This window comes from Pleurodeles waltl, chromosome 8 (genome assembly GCF_031143425.1).
Source record: "Pleurodeles waltl isolate 20211129_DDA chromosome 8, aPleWal1.hap1.20221129, whole genome shotgun sequence".
NCBI classification, from domain to species: domain Eukaryota; kingdom Metazoa; phylum Chordata; class Amphibia; order Caudata; family Salamandridae; genus Pleurodeles; species Pleurodeles waltl.
The window spans coordinates 1,516,807,460-1,516,820,033 of record NC_090447.1 but is presented as its reverse complement, the minus strand read 5'-3'; the positions used below and the strand labels follow the sequence as shown (position 1 = coordinate 1,516,820,033).

The 12,574-nt window shown below is 41.9% G+C and overlaps 6 non-coding genes across 6 annotated transcripts; all 6 read left to right on the top strand.

Moving 5' to 3' along the window:
- Positions 1-4,240: 4,240 nt before the first annotated feature.
- TRNAF-GAA (transfer RNA phenylalanine (anticodon GAA)) lies at positions 4,241-4,313 on the top strand. Its single transcript has one exon. It is a non-coding gene; the product is annotated as a tRNA-Phe (tRNA).
- Positions 4,314-4,807: 494 nt separating this feature from the next.
- TRNAF-GAA (transfer RNA phenylalanine (anticodon GAA)) lies at positions 4,808-4,880 on the top strand. Its single transcript has one exon. It is a non-coding gene; the product is annotated as a tRNA-Phe (tRNA).
- A 2,240-nt stretch (positions 4,881-7,120) lies between these two features.
- TRNAF-GAA (transfer RNA phenylalanine (anticodon GAA)) lies at positions 7,121-7,193 on the top strand. Its single transcript has one exon. It is a non-coding gene; the product is annotated as a tRNA-Phe (tRNA).
- A 494-nt stretch (positions 7,194-7,687) lies between these two features.
- Positions 7,688-7,760, top strand: TRNAF-GAA (transfer RNA phenylalanine (anticodon GAA)). Its single transcript has one exon. It is a non-coding gene; the product is annotated as a tRNA-Phe (tRNA).
- Positions 7,761-9,434: 1,674 nt separating this feature from the next.
- TRNAF-GAA (transfer RNA phenylalanine (anticodon GAA)) lies at positions 9,435-9,507 on the top strand. Its single transcript has one exon. It is a non-coding gene; the product is annotated as a tRNA-Phe (tRNA).
- Positions 9,508-10,001: 494 nt separating this feature from the next.
- TRNAF-GAA (transfer RNA phenylalanine (anticodon GAA)) lies at positions 10,002-10,074 on the top strand. Its single transcript has one exon. It is a non-coding gene; the product is annotated as a tRNA-Phe (tRNA).
- The last annotated feature ends 2,500 nt before the right edge of the window (positions 10,075-12,574 follow it).

Genomic DNA, 12,574 nt, shown 5'->3' with positions numbered 1-12,574 from the left:
TCCCACCCTCAGGGATCACCAGCTTACCATCTGGTCCTGTCTCCCAGCACAATGCTAGGAGGACTTCATCATCTGAGGAATCCTCCTCTATGGCTACACTGGACAGCCCAGTGCTAACCACCTTCTTTGGACAGGCTGCATCTCCTCTGAAGTGACCTGTCTGCTGACAGTCAAAGCAAGCCCTACTGTCCAAGAGCTTTTTTAACCCTGGGTCTCCCTGTCTCTGCATGTCAGAGTGGGAGTGGGATTTACTCTCCTCCTTCTTAGGGTTCTGGGGTACAGAGGGAGTCTCTGTGGTGGGCTTACCACCTCCCTCCTTAGGTTTTTGGGGACCTGTCCCCCCCTTCTTGGAGTCTCCCCCCTGGGACTTGACAACCACCCTGGTTCTCAACCACTCATCAGCTGCCTCCCCTAGCTCTCTAGGGTTGGTCAGCTTAGAGTCCACTAGATGCTGGCGTAACCTTTCTTGGATACAATTGGTCAAGATGTGCTCTCTCATGATCAGATTGTATAACCCCTCATAAGTATTTACTTTGTTGCCAATAATCCAGCCCTCTAGTGCCTTTAGTGAGGTGTCCACAAAGTCAACCCAAGACTGGGTACTGACCTTCTGGGTGTCCCTGAACTTCATTCTATATTGCTCTGGGGTCAGACCAAACTTCTTGACTAAGCACCTCTTCATACTAGGGTATGAATCTGCCTCCTCCCCCCTTAAGGTCAGAAGCCTATCCCTCCCTGAGTTGGGGACCAACTCCCACAAAAGGGAACCCCAGTATTGAGGCTTAACCCTTTTCATTTGGAGTGCCCTCTCAAAGGCCCCTAGCCACTTATCTATGTCATCCCCCTCTATATAAGCAGGAACTACCCCCTTGGGTAATCTGGGGCAAACTCCCCCACCCATGGACACCTCAACTTCTTTATCGCTGCTTCCATCTCTTTTCTCTTTGTATGCCCACTTTTTCTTTTCTAGGGCCAGCTTCTCTGCTTCCAAAGCTATGTAGGCTAGCTGGGCTTCCAGCTCTCTTTCCCTGATGGATGGGTTCTCTCCTCCTGAAAGGACCCTCTTCCTACCACTAGCTTTGGGTCTGCCCCTAGTGACTGTGTCCAGTGAGGACCGTTCCTCCTCTCCCTCACTTGGGGTCTGATGCCTTCCCTCCCCTGAGTGGTTAGAGTTAGCATCTTGCTCTTTTTCTTCCCCCTCTGGAGCTTCCTCTGTCTCTACCTCTTGGGCCTCAGCCCATGCTGTCAGGGATTTAATCAGGATTTCCTTCCTGAGATTAGTGGTTGCAGGCAACCCCCTCTCAATACACAACCCCCTAAGCTGGACTACTGTCAGTGTGGGTAGGCTAGCCAGATCAAGCTCCATGGTTCCCTAGTTTTGTGTCAACAAAAACTTTTTGCAAAAATTGGTAACAGGAATTTAGAAAAATTACAAAAATTCAATAATTGAAATTAATCCAAATTAATTTTTTTTTAAAAAATTAAAATTAAAAATTAAAAACAATTTTTGCACTAGGACAATTTAAAGGATTTTTAATTTGTTTTTATCTAAAACTGTAACGTGATATTGAACACAAGTACAGGATCCCGTCGCTGCTTCCAATTATGTTGGAAAATGGGTTATTGGTAGGGCAGGTAGGTACCTACACCTAGCAACAAGCCACAAACCTCCACAAAAGTACAGTTAGGTCTCAGTAAATTAATCCCAGCTCTACCCTTGGTAGCTTGGCATCGAGCGTCAAGGCTTAACTTAGGAGACAAAGTGTAAAGCATTCAAATATCACAAAACAGTAATTAAATAAAACACAGGAAACAGTTTAAAAATCCAAAACCAATTTATAAAAATAGCTTATATTTTTATCTTTAAAATGACACAAAAACGATTAAAATCGGTTCAGGGGAACCGGAGATATGAATTTTTAAAGTATTATTATTTTCTAGCGCATAGAAACAAAAAGCGCCAATCGGGTCATCTGGTTGCACCAGGACCGGGACAAAGTCAAACTTTCAGGCCGACCGCGATGGAGCCCTGCTCGGCTACAGGTCGCGGGAGGCCTCGGTTAAAAAGTTACCTTCTGACTTAGTCTTTATTTTGAAGTTTTTCTTCACCGGGACGAACCTGCCAGTTGGATCCGACCTCCTGGAGCCCTTGTCCGGATACGCGAAGTCGGTTTCCTCGGTGGTGATTTCTACCTTCGGACTTAGTCGTTTTTTCGAGATGAAAATCCTTCGACCGGGGTAAACCTGGATCTTGATCCGACGTCCGTGGAGCCCTTCTCGGATACGATGGCTGGAAGGTCCCGGTCAACTTTTTACGTTCGGACTTAGTCTCTTTTTCGGATGTTTTTCTTGACCGGGACGAACCACGAAGTCAGGCCGGGTCGCGGTTGAGGCAAGCCGGCTAGAATTTCCGCGTCGAGTCGGTCACTTTATGGAGCTTTTTTCTAAAATTTCTCCAATCTTTTCCAAACTTCTGGGGCTTCACCCAGATGTTCTTTTAAGGTTCTTTTGGGGTCCACAGCTCACCCCAAGGGTCCAGAAGTTCTGTGATGGTCCTTGGGAAGTGCGGACTTCAACTCCCAGAGTGCACCTGGCGCAAACTCCTTTTTGGCCACTGGGCAGTGGTCAGCTGGTCACTTTTTCAGGAGTTGGTGCAGGGGACTCTGGTTAGCAATTTTTCACCTGTAGCAAACAGGGAGTCCCTCCTTGAACCAGTGGAAGCCAGGCAAAGTCCTTCTTGTGGTGAAGCCCAAGTGTGCAGCTGGTGCAGTCTTTCTGAGTGCAGGGTCCAGGTGCAGGCCAGGGGTCCAGCAGGGCAGTCCTTCTTCTTCTTTAGTTCCTTTCTTGTTGAATTCTGGAGGGGATCTGAGGCGTGGGTGCAGGTCTGCCAGTTTTATCCTTGCTCCTGGGTGAAAAGCAGGGGGGCCCTGGTCCTCCAATCAGGGACAGGGTCGTCCCCCTGTGATGACCACTTCCTGGGAAGTGTGGCAAAAATCCATCCCAGAAGGCAACAGTCTCTAAAAATCCAAAATGGATGAATCTGATTTTTAGAGGAGAGATCTGGCTGAGCCCACCCACTGGTGTGGCTAAAAATCATAAACACACCCCTCTCCTGCCCTCTCCTAATCTAATCAAGGGGGCACCTAGCTGTCTGGGGTTGCAGGATGTGGGGGTGTTGCTGGGTGCTCCAGATGTCCTTCTCTGCCTTTGAAGACCAGTTTGGCAGCCCTCCCCCTTCCTGCTTCCCCATCTGCTGAGGGGAGATTCTCTCCCCCAAGCACATTCCTTTGTGTGAAGTCAGGCCACTTCACACCTCATTAAAGCAGCCTGGCAGAAGCTGCTGCAGGCTGGCCAATCAGAGCACAGCAGCAAAAACAATGCAGAGCTGAAATTGGCAACTTTTTAGGTAAAGTCTAAACTTTTTACCTGCACTAGTTATATTAAATCCAACAACTGGAAGTTGTGGGATTTATTATAACAATCAATTTGATACCAAATTCTTGGTATGTAACATTTAAGGAGACTTTAAAATTTAAAATAAAGTCTGCCCATTCTAGCCTATGAAGGCCATTCACTTCAATGAGGGAAAAACGAATTTGGCTGTTTTTACCTCACCAGGGCATATAAATCTATTTTTATAAAGTCGCTGCTTATAGTTACATGGCACCCAGCCCTAGGGGCACATAGGGCACACCTTAGGGGTGACTTATATGTAAAAATAAGGTAGTTTAAGACTTTGGAAGTACCTTTAATTCCAAAGTCGAATTTGCATATAACTTTAATTTAAAAGCAGCCAGCAAGGCAGGCTTGCTTTTAAAATGACACTGGGCACCTCAGCAATGCACCTAGGTGTGCACCACCTATGCTGTGGTCCCTAAACCTACATGCCCTACCATATACTAGGGACTTATAGGTAGGTTAACTTAGCCAATTATAATTAGCCTAATTTGCATATCCATTTTACACAGAGCACAGGCCCTGGGACTGGTTAGCAGTACCCAGGGCACCATCAGAGTCAGGAAAACACCAGCATAAAGTGGAAAATGGGGGCAAAAAGTTATGGGGCCTCTGCAATCAGCCCCAGTTTCTCACAAAAATAAATTGACTAATTGTGCCCAGTTAGCTGCAGAAGGATACAGCATACTTTAACACATAGATGTACCCTCCTAGTGATTGATCAGATGCCCACTTGTTGCCTACAATGATTAAGAATCATCAGGAAGGTATTCTCTGACAACTGGCCGAAATAGCTCAGTTGGGAGAGCGTTAGACTGAAGATCTAAAGGTCCCTGGTTCAATCCCGGGTTTCGGCAAGGACTGAGCTCCTAGCTAATTAGGTGTAGTTCTCTCTTGGAGTCAGCTTCAGTAGACATTTTAGTTCATAGATGAAACCTTTCAATAACCTGATCGACATACCATCAGTAGAGCACAGCACTTGCGTTCTATCTTCCTTTCAAAATGGCTTCCACCTCTGTTGCCTTCAGCTTTGACTTCCATTATTTCCAGTTTGTATCTTGATTTTAATGTAAAGCTTAGGCTGCATCATCTTCTATTTTCCCATGAACCAAGCTGTCAGATGATATAGCTTGCTTACTCATCCCACACATTTGTGTGCCTATTCAGAGTTTGGAATAAAAGAAGTACCTAGGTTGCGCACCAAAAAAGTAAATGAGTAAATGCACCCAGTTAGCTGCAGAAGGATACCGGAAGTTTAAGACATAGCTGTACCATCAAAGTGAATGATTTGGAGGTGTATGTCTTGTCTACAATGATTAAGAAGAAAACGGAGGGAGCTGTGAAATAACTGGCCGAAATAGCTCAGTTGGGAGAGCGTTAGACTGAAGATCTAAAGGTCCCTGGTTCAATCCCGGGTTTCGGCAAAGACTCAGAAGACAGCTTTTTAGACGTGTTTCGTTCTTGGATTCAGCTTCTGGTGACGTTTTATTTAATTGATAAAACCTTTCATCAACCTAATTGACATACCATCAGTACAAGACAGTACTTGTTTTCTATCTTCCTTTCAAAATGGATTCCACCTCTCTTGCCTTCAGCTTTGACTTCCATTATTTACTGTTTCTATCTTGATTTTTAGGTAACCCGCAGTCTGCATCAGTCTCCATCTTCCCTTGAACCAAAGTGTCGGATGAAATAGCTTGCTTACTCATGCCACACATTTCTGTGCATTAGATTGCTAGCCTATTTAGAGTTTAGAAAAAAAGAAATACCTAGCTTGCAGAATAAAAAACAAATTCCCTAATTACACCCAGTTAACTGGAGAAGGATACAACAAAGTTTAAGACATAGCTGTACCCTCACAGTGAATGATTTAGACTTCTGTGTCTTGTCTACAATGATTAAAAATGATACGGAAAGCTTTTCATGACACCTGGCTAAAATATCTCAGTTAGGATAATGTTAGACTAAAGATAAAAAAGGTCCTTGGTTCAATCCTGGGTTGTGCCAAAGACCAAGCACTCAGCTTGTTAGGCATGTTTCTTTCTTGGAGTCACTCTCAAGTGACATTTTATTTCATTGATAAAAACTTGCATCAACCTGATCGACATGCCATCGGTACAAAAGAGAACTTATTTTCTATCTTCCTTTCAAAATGGCTTCCACCTCTCTTGCCTTCAGCTTTGACTTCCATTATTTCCCGTTTCTATCTTGATTTTAATGTAAACCCTAGCCGGCGTCATCTTCCATTTTCCCATGAGCCAAACTGTCAGATGATATAGCTTGCTTGGTCATGCCACACATTTCTGTTTATGAGAGTGGTAGCCTATTCAGAGTTTAGAAAAAAAGAAGTACCTACCTCGCGTAGCAAAAAAGTAAAGGAGTAATTGCCCCCAGTTAGCTACAGAAGGATACAGGAAAGTGTAACACATAGCTGTACCCTCACAGTGAATGATTGCGACTTATATTTCTTGTCTACAATGATTAACAATAATAAGGAAGGCACTGTGAAAAAACGGGCTGAAAGAGCTCAGTTGCGAGGACGTCAAACTTTAGATCTAAGGGTCCCTGGTTAAATCCTTGGTTTGGTCAAAGACTGAGCAGCTAGTTCGTCAGGCAAGTTTCTTTTTTGGAGTCAGCTTCCGGTGACGTTTTATTTAATTAATAAAACCTTTCATCAACCTAATTGACATACCATCAGTACAAGACAGTAAGTGTTTTCTATCTTTCTTTGAAAATGGATTCCACCTCTCTTGCCTTCAGCTTTGACTTCCATTATTTGCCGTTTCTATCTCGATTTTAGGGTAAACTGTAGCCTGCATCATTTTCCATCTAACCTTGGACCAAAGTGTCAGATGATATAGCTTGCTTCCTCATGCCACACATTTCTGTGTATTAGATTGCTAGCCTATTTAGCGTTTAGAAAAAAAGAAATACCTAGCTTGCGCAATAAAAAATAAATTGACTAATTGTGCCCAGTTAGCTGCAGAAGGATACAGCATACTTTAACACATAGATGTACCCTCCTAGTGATTGATCAGATGCCCACTTGTTGCCTGCAATGATTAAGAATCATCAGGAAGGTATTCTCTGACAACTGGCCGAAATAGCTCATTTGGGAGAGCGTTAAACTGAAGATCTAAAGCTCTCTGGTTCAATCCCGGGTTTTGGCAAGGACTGAGCACCTAGCTAATTAGGTGTAGTTCTCTCTTGGAGTCAGCTTCAGTAGACATTTTAGTTCATAGATGAAACCTTTTAATAACCTGTTCGACATACCATCAGTAGAGCACAGCACTTGCGTTCTATCTTCCTTTCAAAATGGCTTCCACCTCTCTTGCCTTCAGCTTTGACTTCCATTATTTCCAGTTTCTATCTTGATTTTAATGTAAACCTTAGGCTGCATCATCTTACATTTTCCCATGAACCAAGCTGTCAGATGATATAGCTTGCTTACTCATCCCACACATTTGTGTGCCTATTCAGAGTTTGGAATAAAAGAAGTACCTAGGTTGCGCACCAAAAAAGTAAATGAGTAATTGCACCCAGTTAGCTGCAGAAGGATACCGGAAGTTTAAGACATAGCTGTACCCTCAAAGTGAATGATTTCGAGGTGTATGTCTTGTCTACAATGATTAAGAAGAATACGGAGGGACCTGTGAAATAAGTGGCCGAAATAGCTCAGTTGGGAGAGCGTTAGATTGAAGATCTAAAGGTCCCTGGTTCAATCCCGGGTTTTGGCAAGGACTGAGCACCTAGCTAATTAGGTGTAGTTCTCTCTTGGAGTCAGCTTCAGTAGACATTTTAGTTCATAGATGAAACCTTTTAATAACCTGATCAACATACCATCAGTAGAGCACAGCACTTGCGTTCTATCTTCCTTTCAAAATGGCTTCCACCTCTGTTGCCTTCAGCTTTGACTTCCATTATTTCCAGTTTCTATCTTGATTTTAATGTAAAGCTTAGGCTGCATCATCTTCCATTTTCCCATGAACCAAGCTGTCAGATGATATAGCTTGCTTACTCATCCCACACATTTGTGTGCCTATTCAGAGTTTGGAATAAAAGAAGTACCTAGGTTGCGCACCAAAAAATTAAATGAGTAATTGCACCCAGTTAGCTGCAGAAGGATACCGGAAGTTTAAGACATAGCTGTACCCTCAAAGTGAATGATTTCGAGGTGTATGTCTTGTCTACAATGATTAAGAAGAAAACGGAGGGACCGGTCAAATGACTGGCCGAAATAGCTCAGTTGGTAGAGCGTTAGACTGAAGATCTAAAGGTCCCTGGTTCAATCCCGGGTTTCGGCAAAGACTCAGAAGACAGCTTGTTAGGCGTGTTTCTTTCTTGGATTCAGCTTCTGGTGACGTTTTATTTAATTGATAAAACCTTTCATCAACCTAATTGACATACCATCAGTACAAGACAGTACTTGTTTTCTATCTTCCTTTCAAAATGGATTCCACCTCTCTTGCCTTCAGCTTTGACTTCCATTATTTACTGTTTCTGTCTTGATTTTTAGGTAACCCGCAGTCTGCATCAGTCTCCATCTTCCCTTGAACCAAAGTGTCGGATGAAATAGCTTGCTTACTCATGCCACACATTTCTGTGCATTAGATTGCTAGCCTATTTAGAGTTTAGAAAAAAAGAAATACCTAGCTTGCACAATAAAAAACAAATTCCCTAATTACACCCAGTTAACTGGAGAAGGATACAGCAAAGTTTAAGACATAGCTGTACCCTCACAGTGAATGATTTAGACTTCTGTGTCTTGTCTACAATGATTAAAAATGATACGGAAAGCTTTTCATGACACCTGGTTTAAATATCTCAGTTGGGAAAATGTTAGACTAAAGATAAAAAAAGGTCCTTGGTTCAATCCTGGGTTGTGCCAAAGACCAAGCACTCAGCTTGTTAGGCATGTTTCTTTCTTGGAGTCACTCTCAAGGGACATTTTATTTCATTGATAAAAACTTGCATCAACCTGATCGACATGCCATCGGTACAAAAGAGCACTTATTTTCTATCTTCCTTTCAAAATGGCTTCCACCTCTCTTGCCTTCAGCTTTGACTTCCATTATTTCCGGTTTCTATCTTGATTTTGATGTAAACCGTAGGCGGCGTCATCTTCCATTTTCCCATGAGCCAAACTGTCAGATGATATAGCTTGCTTAGTCATGCCACACATTTCTGTTTATGAGAATGGTAGCCTATTCAGAGTTTAGAAAAAAAGAAGTACCTAGCTCGCGTAGCAAAAAAGTAAAGGAGTAATTGCCTCCAGTTAGCTACAGAAGGATACAGCAAAGTGTAACACATAGCTGTACCCTCACAGTGAATGATTGCGACTTATATTTCTTGTCTACAATGATTAATAATAATAAGGAAGGCACTGTGAAAAAACGGGCTGAAAGAGCTCAGTTGCGAGGACGTCAAACTTTAGATCTAAGGGTCCCTGGTTAAATTCTTGGTTTGGTCAAAGACTGAGCAGCTAGTTCGTCAGGCAAGTTTCTTTTTTGGAGTCAGCTTCCGGTGACGTTTTATTTAATTAATAAAACCTTTCATCAACCTAATTGACATACCATCAGTACAAGACAGTACGTGTTTTCTATCTTCCTTTGAAAATGGATTCCACCTCTCTTGCCTTCAGCTTTGACTTCGATTATTTGCCGTTTCTATCTCGATTTTAGGGTAAACTGTAGCCTGCATCATTTTCCATCTAACCTTGGACCAAAGTGTCAGATGATATAGCTTGCTTCCTCATGCCACACATTTCTGTGTATTAGATTGCTAGCCTATTTAGCGTTTAGAAAAAAAGAAATACCTAGCTTGCGCAATAAAAAATAAATTGACTAATTGTGCCCAGTTAGCTGCAGAAGGATACAGCATACTTTAACACATAGATGTACCCTCCTAGTGATTGATCAGATGCCCACTTGTTGCCTACAATGATTAAGAATCATCAGGAAGGTATTCTCTGACAACTGGCCGAAATAGCTCAGTTGGGAGAGCGTTAGACTGAAGATCTAAAGGTCCCTGGTTCAATCCCGGGTTTCGGCAAGGACTGAGCACCTAGCTAATTAGGTGTAGTTCTCTCTTGGAGTCAGCATCAGTAGACATTTTAGTTCATAGATGAAACCTTTCAATAACCTGATCGACATACCATCAGTAGAGCACAGCACTTGCGTTCTATCTTCCTTTCAAAATGGCTTCCACCTCTGTTGCCTTCAGCTTTGACTTCCATTATTTCCAGTTTGTATCTTGATTTTAATGTAAAGCTTAGGCTGCATCATCTTCTATTTTCCCATGAACCAAGCTGTCAGATGATATAGCTTGCTTACTCATCCCACACATTTGTGTGCCTATTCAGAGTTTGGAATAAAAGAAGTACCTAGGTTGCGCACCAAAAAAGTAAATGAGTAAATGCACCCAGTTAGCTGCAGAAGGATACCGGAAGTTTAAGACATAGCTGTACCATCAAAGTGAATGATTTGGAGGTGTATGTCTTGTCTACAATGATTAAGAAGAAAACGGAGGGAGCTGTGAAATAACTGGCCGAAATAGCTCAGTTGGGAGAGCGTTAGACTGAAGATCTAAAGGTCCCTGGTTCAATCCCGGGTTTCGGCAAAGACTCAGAAGACAGCTTTTTAGACGTGTTTCGTTCTTGGATTCAGCTTCTGGTGACGTTTTATTTAATTGATAAAACCTTTCATCAACCTAATTGACATACCATCAGTACAAGACAGTACTTGTTTTCTATCTTCCTTTCAAAATGGATTCCACCTCTCTTGCCTTCAGCTTTGACTTCCATTATTTACTGTTTCTATCTTGATTTTTAGGTAACCCGCAGTCTGCATCAGTCTCCATCTTCCCTTGAACCAAAGTGTCGGATGAAATAGCTTGCTTACTCATGCCACACATTTCTGTGCATTAGATTGCTAGCCTATTTAGAGTTTAGAAAAAAAGAAATACCTAGCTTGCAGAATAAAAAACAAATTCCCTAATTACACCCAGTTAACTGGAGAAGGATACAACAAAGTTTAAGACATAGCTGTACCCTCACAGTGAATGATTTAGACTTCTGTGTCTTGTCTACAATGATTAAAAATGATACGGAAAGCTTTTCATGACACCTGGCTAAAATATCTCAGTTAGGATAATGTTAGACTAAAGATAAAAAAGGTCCTTGGTTCAATCCTGGGTTGTGCCAAAGACCAAGCACTCAGCTTGTTAGGCATGTTTCTTTCTTGGAGTCACTCTCAAGTGACATTTTATTTCATTGATAAAAACTTGCATCAACCTGATCGACATGCCATCGGTACAAAAGAGAACTTATTTTCTATCTTCCTTTCAAAATGGCTTCCACCTCTCTTGCCTTCAGCTTTGACTTCCATTATTTCCCGTTTCTATCTTGATTTTAATGTAAACCCTAGCCGGCGTCATCTTCCATTTTCCCATGAGCCAAACTGTCAGATGATATAGCTTGCTTGGTCATGCCACACATTTCTGTTTATGAGAGTGGTAGCCTATTCAGAGTTTAGAAAAAAAGAAGTACCTACCTCGCGTAGCAAAAAAGTAAAGGAGTAATTGCCCCCAGTTAGCTACAGAAGGATACTGGAAAGTGTAACACATAGCTGTACCCTCACAGTGAATGATTGCGACTTATATTTCTTGTGTACAATGATTAACAATAATAAGGAAGGCACTGTGAAAAAACGGGCTGAAAGAGCTCAGTTGCGAGGACGTCAAACTTTAGATCTAAGGGTCCCTGGTTAAATCCTTGGTTTGGTCAAAGACTGAGCAGCTAGTTCGTCAGGCAAGTTTCTTTTTTGGAGTCAGCTTCCGGTGACGTTTTATTTAATTAATAAAACCTTTCATCAACCTAATTGACATACCATCAGTACAAGACAGTAAGTGTTTTCTATCTTTCTTTGAAAATGGATTCCACCTCTCTTGCCTTCAGCTTTGACTTCCATTATTTGCCGTTTCTATCTCGATTTTAGGGTAAACTGTAGCCTGCATCATTTTCCATCTAACCTTGGACCAAAGTGTCAGATGATATAGCTTGCTTCCTCATGCCACACATTTCTGTGTATTAGATTGCTAGCCTATTTAGCGTTTAGAAAAAAAGAAATACCTAGCTTGCGCAATAAAAAATAAATTGACTAATTGTGCCCAGTTAGCTGCAGAAGGATACAGCATACTTTAACACATAGATGTACCCTCCTAGTGATTGATCAGATGCCCACTTGTTGCCTGCAATGATTAAGAATCATCAGGAAGGTATTCTCTGACAACTGGCCGAAATAGCTCATTTGGGAGAGCGTTAGACTGAAGATCTAAAGGTCCCTGGTTCAATCCCGGGTTTCGGCAAAGACTCAGAAGACAGCTTTTTAGACGTGTTTCGTTCTTGGATTCAGCTTCTGGTGACGTTTTATTTAATTGATAAAACCTTTCATCAACCTAATTGACATACCATCAGTACAAGACAGTACTTGTTTTCTATCTTCCTTTCAAAATGGATTCCACCTCTCTTGCCTTCAGCTTTGACTTCCATTATTTACTGTTTCTATCTTGATTTTTAGGTAACCCGCAGTCTGCATCAGTCTCCATCTTCCCTTGAACCAAAGTGTCGGATGAAATAGCTTGCTTACTCATGCCATACATTTCTGTGCATTAGATTGCTAGCCTATTTAGAGTTTAGAAAAAAAGAAATACCTAGCTTGCAGAATAAAAAACAAATTCCCTAATTACACCCAGTTAACTGGAGAAGGATACAACAAAGTTTAAGACATAGCTGTACCCTCACAGTGAATGATTTAGACTTCTGTGTCTTGTCTACAATGATTAAAAATGATACGGAAAGCTTTTCATGACACCTGGCTAAAATATCTCAGTTAGGATAATGTTAGACTAAAGATAAAAAAGGTCCTTGGTTCAATCCTGGGTTGTGCCAAAGACCAAGCACTCAGCTTGTTAGGCATGTTTCTTTCTTGGAGTCACTCTCAAGTGACATTTTATTTCATTGATAAAAACTTGCATCAACCTGATCGACATGCCATCGGTACAAAAGAGAACTTATTTTCTATCTTCCTTTCAAAATGGCTTCCACCTCTCTTGCCTTCAG